This window comes from Podarcis melisellensis (genome assembly GCF_964234715.1).
Source record: "Podarcis melisellensis genome assembly, chromosome: 1".
In the NCBI taxonomy this organism is placed as follows: Eukaryota; Metazoa; Chordata; class Lepidosauria; order Squamata; family Lacertidae; genus Podarcis; species Podarcis melisellensis.
In genome coordinates this window covers 90,126,629-90,139,197 of record NC_138528.1, presented here as the reverse complement: position 1 = coordinate 90,139,197, position 12,569 = coordinate 90,126,629, and the positions used below count along the sequence as shown (strand labels likewise).

At 45.0% G+C, this 12,569-nt stretch overlaps 1 long non-coding RNA gene across 1 annotated transcript; it reads right to left on the bottom strand.

Moving 5' to 3' along the window:
• Positions 1–6,818: 6,818 nt before the first annotated feature.
• LOC309377902 lies at positions 6,819–11,084 on the bottom strand. The gene is made up of 3 exons (XR_014171774.1): positions 11,010–11,084; positions 9,766–9,838; positions 6,819–6,952 (listed from the first exon to the last, which is right to left on the bottom strand). It is a non-coding gene; the product is annotated as an uncharacterized lncRNA (long non-coding RNA).
• Positions 11,085–12,569: the final 1,485 nt, after the last annotated feature.

The following is a 12,569-nucleotide window of genomic DNA, read 5'->3' as shown; positions in this document are numbered from 1 at the left end:
CCCTTGCCCAGTAAAAGATGCGAGGAAATATCTTCGCTTGAGACCGAATTCTAATGGCCCCTTCTTCATTCATGCTGATGGTTCCTTTCTCTCAAAACAGCAGTTCACGAGAGTCATGCGCAAAGCAGTGGCATCCATTGGTCTTCCGCAAGACGAATACGCCGCGCACTCCTTTCGCATTGGGGCGGCGACCACCGCCGTCCACATGGGTTTGCCGGCCGAAAGAATTATGGATATGGGGCGCTGGAAGTCCAACGCATACAAGAGCTACATCCGAAAGTCCTCTTAAACCTCCCGCCAGTCTTTACTCTCCCCCTTACCCCGCTCTCTTATTTTATTCCTCCAGATGCTGTCTTGGTGCAACTGTGGATTATCGGCCACAGTATCGTTCATTGGGCAAAACGCCGAGCGGAGCATAGGCGTTGGGACGCTGACCTCAAGCTACCTGATTATGTGATGGTGTCATGGATTTCGAGGCGTGGTATGCGCTGGGAAGAATTCTTCCCAGCCATATCCAAGAAAATTGCGGAGGAAGGCGCCCCTGACGCCTTGGTCATTCAACTGGGCGAGAATGACCTGGCGTATAGAAAAGGGGTGAACTTAATGTGGAACATTATAAATGACTTGGAGCGGTTGCAGGCTTCTCACGCTAACACTACTATAATTTGGTCATCCTTACTGGAAAGGCGCCATTGGCGGGATGCGGCAAAACCCGCGGCGGTGGATAAAGCCAGGCGAATTGTGGAGCGGAATGTTGGGCGCAGGGTGGCCGCGATGGGCGGACGAGTTATCAACCACCCCGAGATTCAATATGGCAATGAGGCGCTGTATCGCTGGGACGGTGTGCACTTATCGGATGCTGGCAATGATATCTGGCTTGCAGACATTTTCAGGGGAATTAGGGATTGGTTACAGGTCTGAGGGTATTGGCGGCGAGCCGGTTCCATGCGGCTCGGGTGGCGGTAGGCATTGGCCGGGGTATTGTCATGCAAATGAGGTGGGGGGGAGGAGCGCCATCACCTCCCCCAATGATGGATGGGTAGTTCGTTAAAGGACTCCGAGGGGCGACGCCTCGTCCGAAACCTACGGAGGCTAGGGCCTAAAGCGCGCCCCGAGCGGTAAACCCCTCGGGGAGCGCCTAGGGATACGCATCTCGGGTGGCTCCCCCTGCTGGTGTTTAACCCTTCCCGGTTAGACCGGATAGTCGGTTAGGGGCCAATGCCTAAAGCCAATACCTCTCTTTCCTGTAATCAATAAAGTTGTGGCCATTTTCGCCCATTAACCTAAATTCTTGTGTCCTGTGTCGTTATTCTTTTCACCTGTGGGGGGAGGGAATAGCCACGCAATGCCACTACCGAGCCTTCGGGAGGAGGTGGAGTTGCGGGCTCCCGACCCGCCCGCACTCTCGCGGGGCTGAGATCAGCCTCGCGGGAAATTACAGGGATTCCCCTAGTTTCCCCGCCCATGCTCCCGCGAGGCTGAGGTCAGCCTCGCGGGAATCAAGGATTCCCCAGACACGCCCCCACGCCCCAGCCAATCGGCTGGCGGCGGGGGCGGGCCTCCCAGAGGCCACTTAAGGTCGGGGCAGCCCTCGGCTCGCCCCTTTTCCCCCTGGCAGCGAGCGTGATTTCCCACCCACCCACCCTTTAGGTTCTGCCATCGACCTTGCTATGGGCTTCGGCTGGTCGCCGCTTGGGGCCAGGTAGGAATTTTTCCCATTTGGCTAATTGGCTGTCCGTGTGCCACATGGTTTTTCGCCTACCTCGTAGCAATTCGTCACAACTTTCCCGGTTTCGGCGGTAGGCATTGGCCGGGGTATTGTCATGCAAATGAGGTGGGGGGGAGGAGCGCCATCACCTCCCCCAATGATGGATGGGTAGTTCGTTAAAGGACTCCGAGGGGCGACGCCTCGTCCGAAACCTACGGAGGCTAGGGCCTAAAGCGCGCCCCCGAGCGGTAAACCCCTCAGGGAGCGCCTAGGGATACGCATCTCGGGTGGCTCCCCCTGCTGGTGTTTAACCCTTCCCGGTTAGACCGGATAGTCGGTTAGGGGCCAATGCCTAAAGCCAATACCTCTCTTTCCTGTAATCAATAAAGTTGTGGCCATTTTCGCCCATTAACCTAAATTCTTGTGTCCTGTGTCGTTATTCTTTTCACCTGTGGGGGGAGGGAATAGCCACGCAAAAGGTTCACTGTGGATCTCTTTCAGCTCAAATCAGGGAATTCTCCCTGCACTGTGAAATTAAGGGAAGTGTGAATATCAAAGAGTGGCTGTATTTTGGTTCACATATTATTTTGGAAAATGTGGACTCAGTAGGTTTTGCCTTTAAATGCAAACTGAAATGAATTTCTCTGCCATCCCTTATTATAGATAATGGGGATGGATAATTTTTTGGTCTCTCTTTTCACTTCTTTGCTTACTGTACGATCCGTTAGCCTTTGTGCTGTTTAGAGGAAATAGAGAATAATATTCAGTCACTGGGAAAGCACAGCAGCTCTTTTGCTTCCTGTTGTAAAACAGCAAAAGTAGTCTTGTCTCTATTTTAGCATGAATAGAAGAAAAATAGCCTTGCTAATCCCCCATTTATCAAGGAAGACTGAAGGGCAATCACTGAACAAGCTTTGGGATAGCCTTTCCATACTGTGTTTTTTGTCTATATTGCAAGTGGTATAATTACAAAAATTGGTGCGGACACACACACACACATATATTTGTATTATTGTCACAGTTAGGAAATATTTCAAGCCATCAGAAAAGACACTTTCAGCTCTTTACTGGGGAGATTATTGCAATTCTTAATTTTAGTTTCAATTTAGGTCCACTTTTCAGAGATTCCCCATCACTGCCCTCAGATCACCTGCTGCCATGGAGCCATTGTAGCTGCCACAGAATAAACAACAACAAAATCTAAATAACTTTCAGGAACTACAATATAGCTATCCATTCTGACCTAGATGGTCACTTACTGATTCATTTGCTTTTAAAATAAAAATCGATTTTCACTTTCCATGATAAAATAATTCCTAAACAGGGTACAGTACCAATAAAACTCAATGAAATCATAGTCGGCCAACATATAAACTATGGAAAACTGATGTCGGTACATACACAACCAAACAACTATTTACAAAGTGCAACAACACAGATTCAACCGGAAGCCTGAGTGAGTAAGTAGCTGTTTGCACAGCACCCTACACTTGTAAGACTTGCCGCCAACTGTAGAGAGAGATTTGTCCACAAACAGGGTGCATGTATCAATAACATTTCTTGAGTTGCCACATATCAAATATATCAGACCTTAAAATCCCAACTTGTATCTAAGAGAGAAAGTGTATAATTTTGGATCCGTCCCATTTACTTTAGAGGAACTATTACAGTGGTACCTCGGATTACATACGCTTCAGGTTACATACGCTTCAGGTTACAGACTCCACTAACCCAGAAATAGTGCTTCAGGTTAAGAGCTTTGCAGAACAGAAATTGTGCTCCAGCGGCGCGGCAGCAGCAGGAGGCCCCATTAGCTAAAGTGGTGCTTCAGGTTAAGAACAGTTTCAGGTTAAGAACAGACCTCCGGAACGAATTAAGTACTTAACCCGAGGTACCACTGTATTGAGCAACCAGGATAAGTCTGTCAAGAGCCACTTGAGGCACAGAGTCAGTATTGCTAGGAATACCAGTTGCTGGGGACCACAAGTAAGAGAGTGTTATTGTGCCCATGCCCTACTTGTGTACTTCCCAGAGGGCATCTGATCCCACAGGATGTTGGACTTGATTGTCCCTTTGTTTGATCCAGCAGCATGGGCATAGTCAAGGGGGGCAGGGAGGGGCAGCTGCCCTCCACCTAAAAAACTAACTGAGGTTCTGTCTCCACCCAACAAAAATCCTGGCTAGGCCCATGTCCAGCAACTCTGTTTTGTCCCTGTGTTGTGTGGTCTTGGCTAAAAGATTCCAGTTCAAATGGACCTAAGTGTCCCTTGCCTCCTTTGTCTCTTGCCTGGTTCTCATCAAGCAATGAAATATGCCTTGTTGTGGGTTGCATTCCTGAATACAACACTTAAAACAATTACATCTACAATTATTAAAGTAATTCAAATGAATAGCTACTTTGTAATGTAATTATTTGCTACAAATGAACATAAATGATTTCAATATATTAAACATTTGTTTGAGCAGCTGTTGAAATCTGTCTTCATTAAAAGTGCCTGTGGGCTAGGCAAACCCCTGGCAGATGCCTATTTATCAACACTCCCCACTTTACAATTCTGAGTTTTAATTTCTTTCACCGCTGCCAATTCTTCGTTTTCTTCCCTCGGCCCTATACTAGGTACTAGAGGCGGACATGTTGATTCAGAAGTCTATTGCATTCTTTAAAGAGCTGTACATATGATGTAACTACGCTGGAATTGCTTTATTCGTTTGAATGGAACCATTGCAGAGTGCATGGCTTATGTAGCCTCTAAATGCAAAAACTTACCTGTGGGCCAAAATAAGAACAAGTTGCAGAAAATGTAGATGTATGCTTAGTTTTTAAGAATATTTTAATTGAGAAATATGGTGGTTTATTTGACAATTTGGCGGCTGAAGAGGAATCAGAAATGGGGCAGGGATTAAGTTAGTTGGAACATGGAAGCAGAAACACAGGACTGTGGAAAGGAGCAGCAGAGAGTGGAAAATATAGACATTATTCCCATGAGTTAACGGTCCATAACCCTTCCAGAGTTTAGATTTTCATACTTTTTGACAGTAACAGACAGATTCTGCCACACCAGGGGTGCAGAACCTGTGTCCCTCCTCTACATTTGGACTCTAAATGCCATCAGCCCCAGCCAACATGGCCATTGGTTAGACATGATGGGAACTGTAGTCCAGCAACATCTGAAGCAACACAGATTTCCCATCCCTTTGCTACAAGTCCACTTACCTTATTTGGTGGGTGGCATTGTGGCTGGGCCCTGGGCCCCATGGTGGTCTGGCCAGGGGATGGAGACTTGCGCCCTCCTCACTACCACTTGCCCATGCCAGTGGCACTGGGCAGGGCCCCACTGACCAATCAACGCTGACAGGGGGTGTGACCACAGGGAATTTAAACCACGGCGCAGCAGGGAGACAGTCCTCTCAGGCCGTTTGCTGGATCTCCCACCCACCAGCCCTCTTTTTCTGCTTTGCTGCAATACAACCTTCCTATGAACAAATGTTGGTCACCATATTTTGGGATGGGGCGGAAATTATTCCACTTGGCAATTGGCTCCAGCCATTTGGTTTTCGCCTACCTTGTAACAATGCCACAACTTTGAGATACAGATAGGTAGCCGTGTTGGTCTGCCATAGTCAAAACAAAAAAGTTAGTTCTTGGTATGAGCTTTCCTGTGCATGCACACTTCTTCAGAAAGCTCATACCAAGAACTAACTTAGTTGGTCTTTAAGGTGCTACTGGAAGGAATTTTTTTTTGTTTTGACAACTTTGAGAGATAGTCTGGCTTTACCAGATACCTAAGCCAAACTGCTTGCATCTGTAACCAATAAAGTATTTGAACCCAGAAACCAAAATTCACTTTTTTGTGTGTTTTATTTATCCACTGGGGAACTGCGGGTCATGGGGCCTTGGCACGCAAGAACAGATTCAACACTGACAAGCATTAACTAGGGCTGTGGAGGTTCCTAGAACCATTTCCTTTACAGAATATTTTTGTGCAGAGGAGGAAAAGTTCTTCTGGCAGAAACCCTGTTGTGTTAAGTAGCATTTTAATAGGTAAATAATGGTTATTATGGTACAGGAATGAAAAGAAGGAATCTCTAAAGACTTTGGTTTGGGGGAGAAGAGATACAGGGACCATTAAATGTCTCTGTATAATCTAAGTAACAACTCATTTAAATATTATGTCTTAGCTGCGTGCTGCTTCTTTTATGTTGTTTAACTTTACACCCTCTATATTCATGCAGATGTAAATTTGGCATCTGGATGGAGCTAAGGAAACATAAAGGTATCAAACCACATCTAATTCCCATCCGTCCAGGTTTATGCTATAAATAAATTATGCCGCAGACCTCTAAGAGAGAGAGGATGAACAGCCTGCATCAATGCATAAAGAAGTAGCTTGTAAGAATTGAGTGCAATGTGTAAATATTAGCTTCTTTTCTAAATGCAAAAATGTCTAAAGGATGTCCAGAAATTCATCAACTTTGGGGGCAGGCCACTTGCATATATATTTATCAGCATTTAGATATTTGTGGAAATGCTGGTTCAGCCAAAAACCTCACAACTTCTTTCAAGTCATCAGACTTAGTATATCTGTTAGCATTTCCATGGAAGGAGGAACTAAAGTCGATAGCAAAGGTTGGAGCAATGATTCCCGGGCAAGAGCACATTCCTTTTCGTAAAAACCCAACTATCTGTGTCCAAATTAATTAGAAGGTGTTGCAATGGGCAGGCTAATAGTTTTGGATTCTTCTCCTTGGAGCCTAGTTAGGTTGTCACCTGTCAGAGAATGGTAGCAATTCAAGTGGACTGAAAGGGCAATTCACCTTTCTTTATGGAATTACATGGAATTTACTGGGAAAGCAAAGCACTAAGTACATTTGATTGTGTGACTCCCCAGGAGTGGCTCGCTGCAACAGGTTGGTTTTCCCTGAGCTGCAAAGTGATTTTGAGGATTACCTGATGTTGTAGCAGAGCCAACACTGTGCTTGAAGGAGCCGTGTGTATGTTTAGCCTGGAAAAAGAGGAGACAGAGGAGATGTGATAGCCATCTTCAAATATCTAAAGGGCTGTCACATGGAAGATGGCTTCAAATTAGAAGAAAAGATTTCAACTAAACATCAGAAATAACTTTATGACAGGAAGAACTATTTGACAGCGGAATGGTCTCCTGGGTCCTGGTTGCTTCAACTGTGGATCATCCTGGCTCAGATTGGATCTTCTTTATGGGCTTCCCACAGGCATCTGAATGGCCACTGTGAGAACAGAATGATGGACTAAATGGGTCATTGGCTTGATCCAGCAGGCCCTTCTTATATTCTGCACTAGCTAAGTCTCATTCTGATCTAGGGTGGGTGGTCCTGGGATAAAAAGAGGTGTAGAATTTCACCAACAGTGAGGCTTTAATTGTTAGTTATTGTTGCATTCTAGAGGTTATTTTGTTACAGCATTTGGGAATGGTACAATGTGCCTTTGCAATATTAATGTTTTAATGGATTGTTTTATAGGATACTTTAATCTGTATTTTAACAATGCAGTTCAATTGGTTTTATGATTTGCAAACCACTTAGAATAACATTAAGTGGTAGATGAATAAATAATACAGATATGGATAAAAATCTGAATAAATAAATACCGTACATAGACTGTATATTACTACTAGGGCTGTACACCAGATCTAGCCAAATCTCAGAACCTGAACTGAATTGGGCGAATTTGGTTAGATTGGGTTGAGGCAGCCTTGGATCACTACAGGTTGGATTGGGTCAACCCAGGGCTGTCAGAGGGGGTTAAATCCTGATTAAACACGTGGTCAGAGGAGAAGAATAAGGGTTTTAAACCCTGATTAAACATATGATTGGGAGTGAGAAAGGGAGAGGCATATGTCATGACTGTACAAGGCTCTAAATAAATTTTGCACTCTGCCCAGACCATCCAGGTTGGATTGATCCCACTACAAATCGCCATATTTACTCCTGAATTGGATTGCATAGATCTTATAAGATAAGCTGGTTGTTAATGCCCTCTCTGCAATAAAGCATTCATTCCAAGGATGGGGAATCTCAGGCCTAGGGATGGAATGAGGCTTCCAGGCCTGCCTACCTTGCCCTTGGGGCTCTCCAAATACCACACACCTACCTCCCCACCACATGCTTCACACCTTGAGTGTTTTTGCCTTGCTAGACAGTGTCTGGGAACTCTGGAAAAGTAGCTCTGTGAGGGGAATAAGAATCTCCTAACAATGGGATGTAGGTGGCACTAGGGAAGCGGGTGACACTGTGGTCCAAACCACAGAGCCTAGGGCTTGCTGATCAGAAGGTCGGCGGTTCGAATCCCCGTGACGGAGTGAGCTCCCATTGCTCAATCTCAGCTCCTGCCAACCTAGCAGTTCGAAAGCACGTCAAAGTGCAAGTGGAAAAATAGGTACCGCTCTGGCAGGAAGGTAAACGGTGTTTCCGTGCGCTGCTCTGGTTCGCCAGAAGCGGCTTAGTCATGCTGGCCACATGACCCGGAAGCTGCACGCCGGCTCCCTCAGCCAATAAAGCGAGATGAGCGCCGCAACCCCAGAGTCAGCCACGACTGGACCTAATGGTAAGGGGTACCTGTACCTTTACCTTTTAACAACTCTCAGCACCTTTAGCAAATTACAGTCCCCAGGATTCTTTGGGGAAAGTGGTATGATACTACTTTAAATGTATAGTGCAGATGTGGCCTTACCCATGCTCTTCCCCCACCCACCCACCTCCCACTTCACTGTGTTTCTTTGCTATGGAAGTCTCCTCCATTGAGCATGCTGTCACAGCTCTGATTTTAAGTGCTGGTAAAAGGTCACTGAAATAAGTCCACCCATAACCAAGCGAGCTAAAGGATATAGCCATTAAAACCAATCATCAAATCACTCCTAGTCCACCCCTGACCCAGCAAGGGGAGCTACTGATTTATAGTCGTTTCTGAAATGCTGTGTTATTTTGTGATAGGTGTATATATCATGTTTTTGCTAGTTGTTCCTCCGATGTCAGCAATCCACTTGCAAATCTCACTTTCCAAAGGTTTATTACCCGCTCATAAAAATATTCTTTATGCCACAATGAAATTTGGCAGCCGTGCTAGTGAATTGTATAATTTCTTTTTCAGAATAAACAATTATACAGCCAAGCATTCAGATGAAGCCGATTTCTAACACAGACCAATTTCTTTTATCCATTAAATTCAAAGGCAAACTCTTTAGTGTATGGGAGCATGTGTGCAGTTATCAAACTGTAGCATTCAAAAAAGGATGCCATTGTTCAAGCTGTTTGTTTTTGCTTTATGAGAAACGATGGTAGTGGTTGTCAAATCATTTTTATAGTATAATAGCAATGTCTAGCCTCAGTTGTGTTTAAGTGTTGACTGAAGGTCGGCAGGTACAAATCTTCAGAAACTACTAAAATGGCATCTTCTGCCTAATTATTAAAACCTAAAGCAGAGGAGGGCAAGCTTTTTCTGTTGAGAGCTACATTCCCTCAAATATAATTAGGGGGCTGTATACCAGTGATAGGGGACGCGGGTGGCACTGTGGGTTAAACCACAGACCCTAGGGTCAGCGAATCCCCGTGACGGGGTGAGCTCCCGTTGCTCGGTCCCTGCTCCTGCCAACCTAGCAGTTCGAAAGCATGAAGTGCAAGCAGATAAATAGGTACCGCTCCAGCGGGATGGTAAACGGCGTTTCCGTGCACTGCTCTGGTTCACCAGAAGCGGCTTACTCATGCTGGCCACATGACTCAGAAGCTGTACGCCGGCTCCCTCGGCCAATAAAGCGAGATGAGCGTCGCAACCCCAGAGTTGGTCATGACTGGACCTAATGGTCAGGGGTCCCTTTGCCTTTACCTTTATACCAGTGATGGGTGGCAATGGAACCAAAAGCAAGGGGGACCAGAGGTGGATGGGTGGGGTCACCTCTATTTCACTCTTTTTGCCATTCCCCTCTCTTTCCTACCCCTTCTTCTCCCCCTTCCCCCTTTTTGTTGTCCCACATGAAGCTCGGCCCTTGTGACCTAAGATATAGGAGCTATATTGCTGAAAGACTGACCATTCCTGTAGAACAGCAGCTGCTCCTTTGTGTTCCTCAGGATTCAGAGAGACTCAAAAGAGTGATAGTGACGCTGGAAGATATAGCAGAGAACTCACATAGTAAGAGGATCCCAACAGAATCTGCATGTAGCTGATTGTAAACCATGTTTGCCACACAACCATTCATTTAATCATAGTGTCAAATCTAGAAATGAGGGGAAGGCTTGGAAAGGGAATTTCACCAGTCTGAGCCCCCTCTGAATCAGTCCTAGATCCCTCAGAAGTTTGGCTCATAGGTGCTCAATTCTCTGCTACCACTCTTCCCAGCCACTAGTTCTGCCTGCATCTTTCCAAATTCAAACCTTATTGAGGGAAGAAGCTTTGCAAGGAGCCTAACTTTCAGGCTTAAAGACTATGAGGAATGGAGCTCCAAAGGTTTCCTCAAGCGTGAGCAGCAGTATCCACTGATACTGCTTCCCAGTGCCAACTGGCTATGGCTATGCTTGCTTGTGATGGCATGCAGGAATGCCTAGGGTTGCTGAGAGACTTCCTTGACAGCAGTCCCCTTCAATAATGTGGTGTGCTTGTTAAGAGTACCAGACTGGAGACCAGCGTTCAAATCCCCACTGGGTAACATCCAACTAATCACTGTCTCTCAGCCTAATCAACATCACAGGGGAGAACCATTATTTGTGTGCCACCTTGGGCTCCTTGGAGGGAAGGTGTGAGCTAAATGTAATTATTAAATTAATAATAAACAAGGCAAGCTGGAAAAGGCGAGGCAGCAGTGGAGAGGGCTGACTTGGTGTGGATTGGTGGCAATGAGGTGATGTGGCTCTAGCTTCAGATAAAAATACATAATAAAAAGACCCAAAATATGAAAACAGGCAAACTCTAAGAATGCCTCCCAGAGAGAAAGAGAATAAATACCACTTTCATGAAACATAATCTATTATAGCTGTGAGTATGCTTTCTCATGTGACTAATCCTTAATTATCATAAACAGATGTTAAAGCAACATAGATAATCCAAGTTTGCTGTTGAGTCCATTAAGACTCAGTGTGAAGATCCAAAATGTCTAATATATCTCTAATGTTCGACTTGGATCTTGCCCTTTATACAAAGGCATGTGTGTCTGTTCCATAGATAAGTACCGTATTTTTCGCTCTATAACACGCAGCCAACCATAACACGCACATAGTTTTTAGAGGAGGAAAATCCGTAGGCATGCCACCCGTAGGCATTCCCTCCATAAACAAGCACCTCAGCAGTAGGTTTACATTCTGCAAAATGTGAAGTCTGTGGATGTTCCAAAGCATCGGTATGAATTTTACTCTTATGTACACCAGTAAAAGTTGCTAAAGCTCTTCTGGCTTGTCCTACATACCTTGTGCCCTTGCCGCTTAACATAACAAATGCACTGTTATGATGTCAGCCTGTGCCAATGTCTGCACTGATTGACTCAATCCACATCTTCAACTCACCAGTTTGGATGTTCCTAAAGTTGAGATTGAATCAAAATCTCAAAGGAATTCAATTCTTAACCTGGCAGAATCTTTCCTTTCATTTTTTTACTATTACCGCACTCCAGGAAACAGGCCACCTTGCGTGACAATTATTTTACTAACCTATGTCTCCCAGGAGCCTGCCTTGTCTAGACTTTCTTATTTTCCACAGCTCTGTAAGTGAAGACTAGTCCATTAAAAGCATTCAATTTACAACTGTAACACTCAAATTTGGCATTTTGGTGACATATTGGACAAGTCATCTAGAGATGACAAATTAATTTCACTTTAAAATCCAAGCAGAAAGGTCCTGAATTAGTGCTTCTATGCATTACTTTATCCAGCACCATTGACTTGTGAATCTATATGCATGGAGTTATAATATACAATATATAGTAATAGATTTTAATTGCATTGGGCCGTGGTGAAAATTGGATTGCTGGCAGATCATCACTGCTGACCTTGTGTAGCTGTGCAGGAGAATGCTAATGCAAGGCCTGCTCATTCAGCAAATCAACAACATGGAGGTTGTATCAAATATCTTGAAGCCAGATCAAAATCACATTCTGTGTCTGAATGGCCTTTGTGAGGAACAAAGCCGTGTAAATGAAAGCAAGTTCTTGGTTTCATCTTTTTCCTGGTCATGCAGGACTTTTTAGCACATTATGCATTATTCCCCTGTTGTTGTGGTTGCATTTTCAAAACCAGCTCTCCCCTCTCCCCACTACCATAGGAGAAAGTTGCCAACAGGAAGTTAACAAGAGAGCAAGAATATATTCTCTTTCCCCTACCCTGGGACAAGAGGAAGGGCCTGTAAAATATGAACACAACCTCTGGGTTCAACAGGGCATTGAATTCCAGCTGCCGGGGATAAAGCAATAAGGAAAGGCAAGGACAATGCTTTCGTTCAGACCACAAAACAACTCAGGCTGTAAACCTATGAACACTGACCCCACTGGGCGCAATGGGACTTGCTCCTAAGCATGCATAAGATCAAGGCAGTGAATATAATTGTGGACTAGTGACTACCCAATTTAAGAATAATGTCTTCAAACTCAAAATCCCCTGGAAGCTGGAATTACCTATAGTGGAATTCTTTGCACAATTGAGCACTCACAAGTTGTACATCTTTTGGCCACACTCACATGTGCTCCACCCACCTCTGCGTGGCATGGTTTTGCTATGGTTAAAGTGGCAATTTATTGCTACAGGTTTCTTAACGTTGAAACACATAGTGGAAATATAGAATTACAAGTGCGCTGTTTCCCTGGCACAACACAACACATGCACACACAGTCTTTTAGCAGTAAGGAAAGTA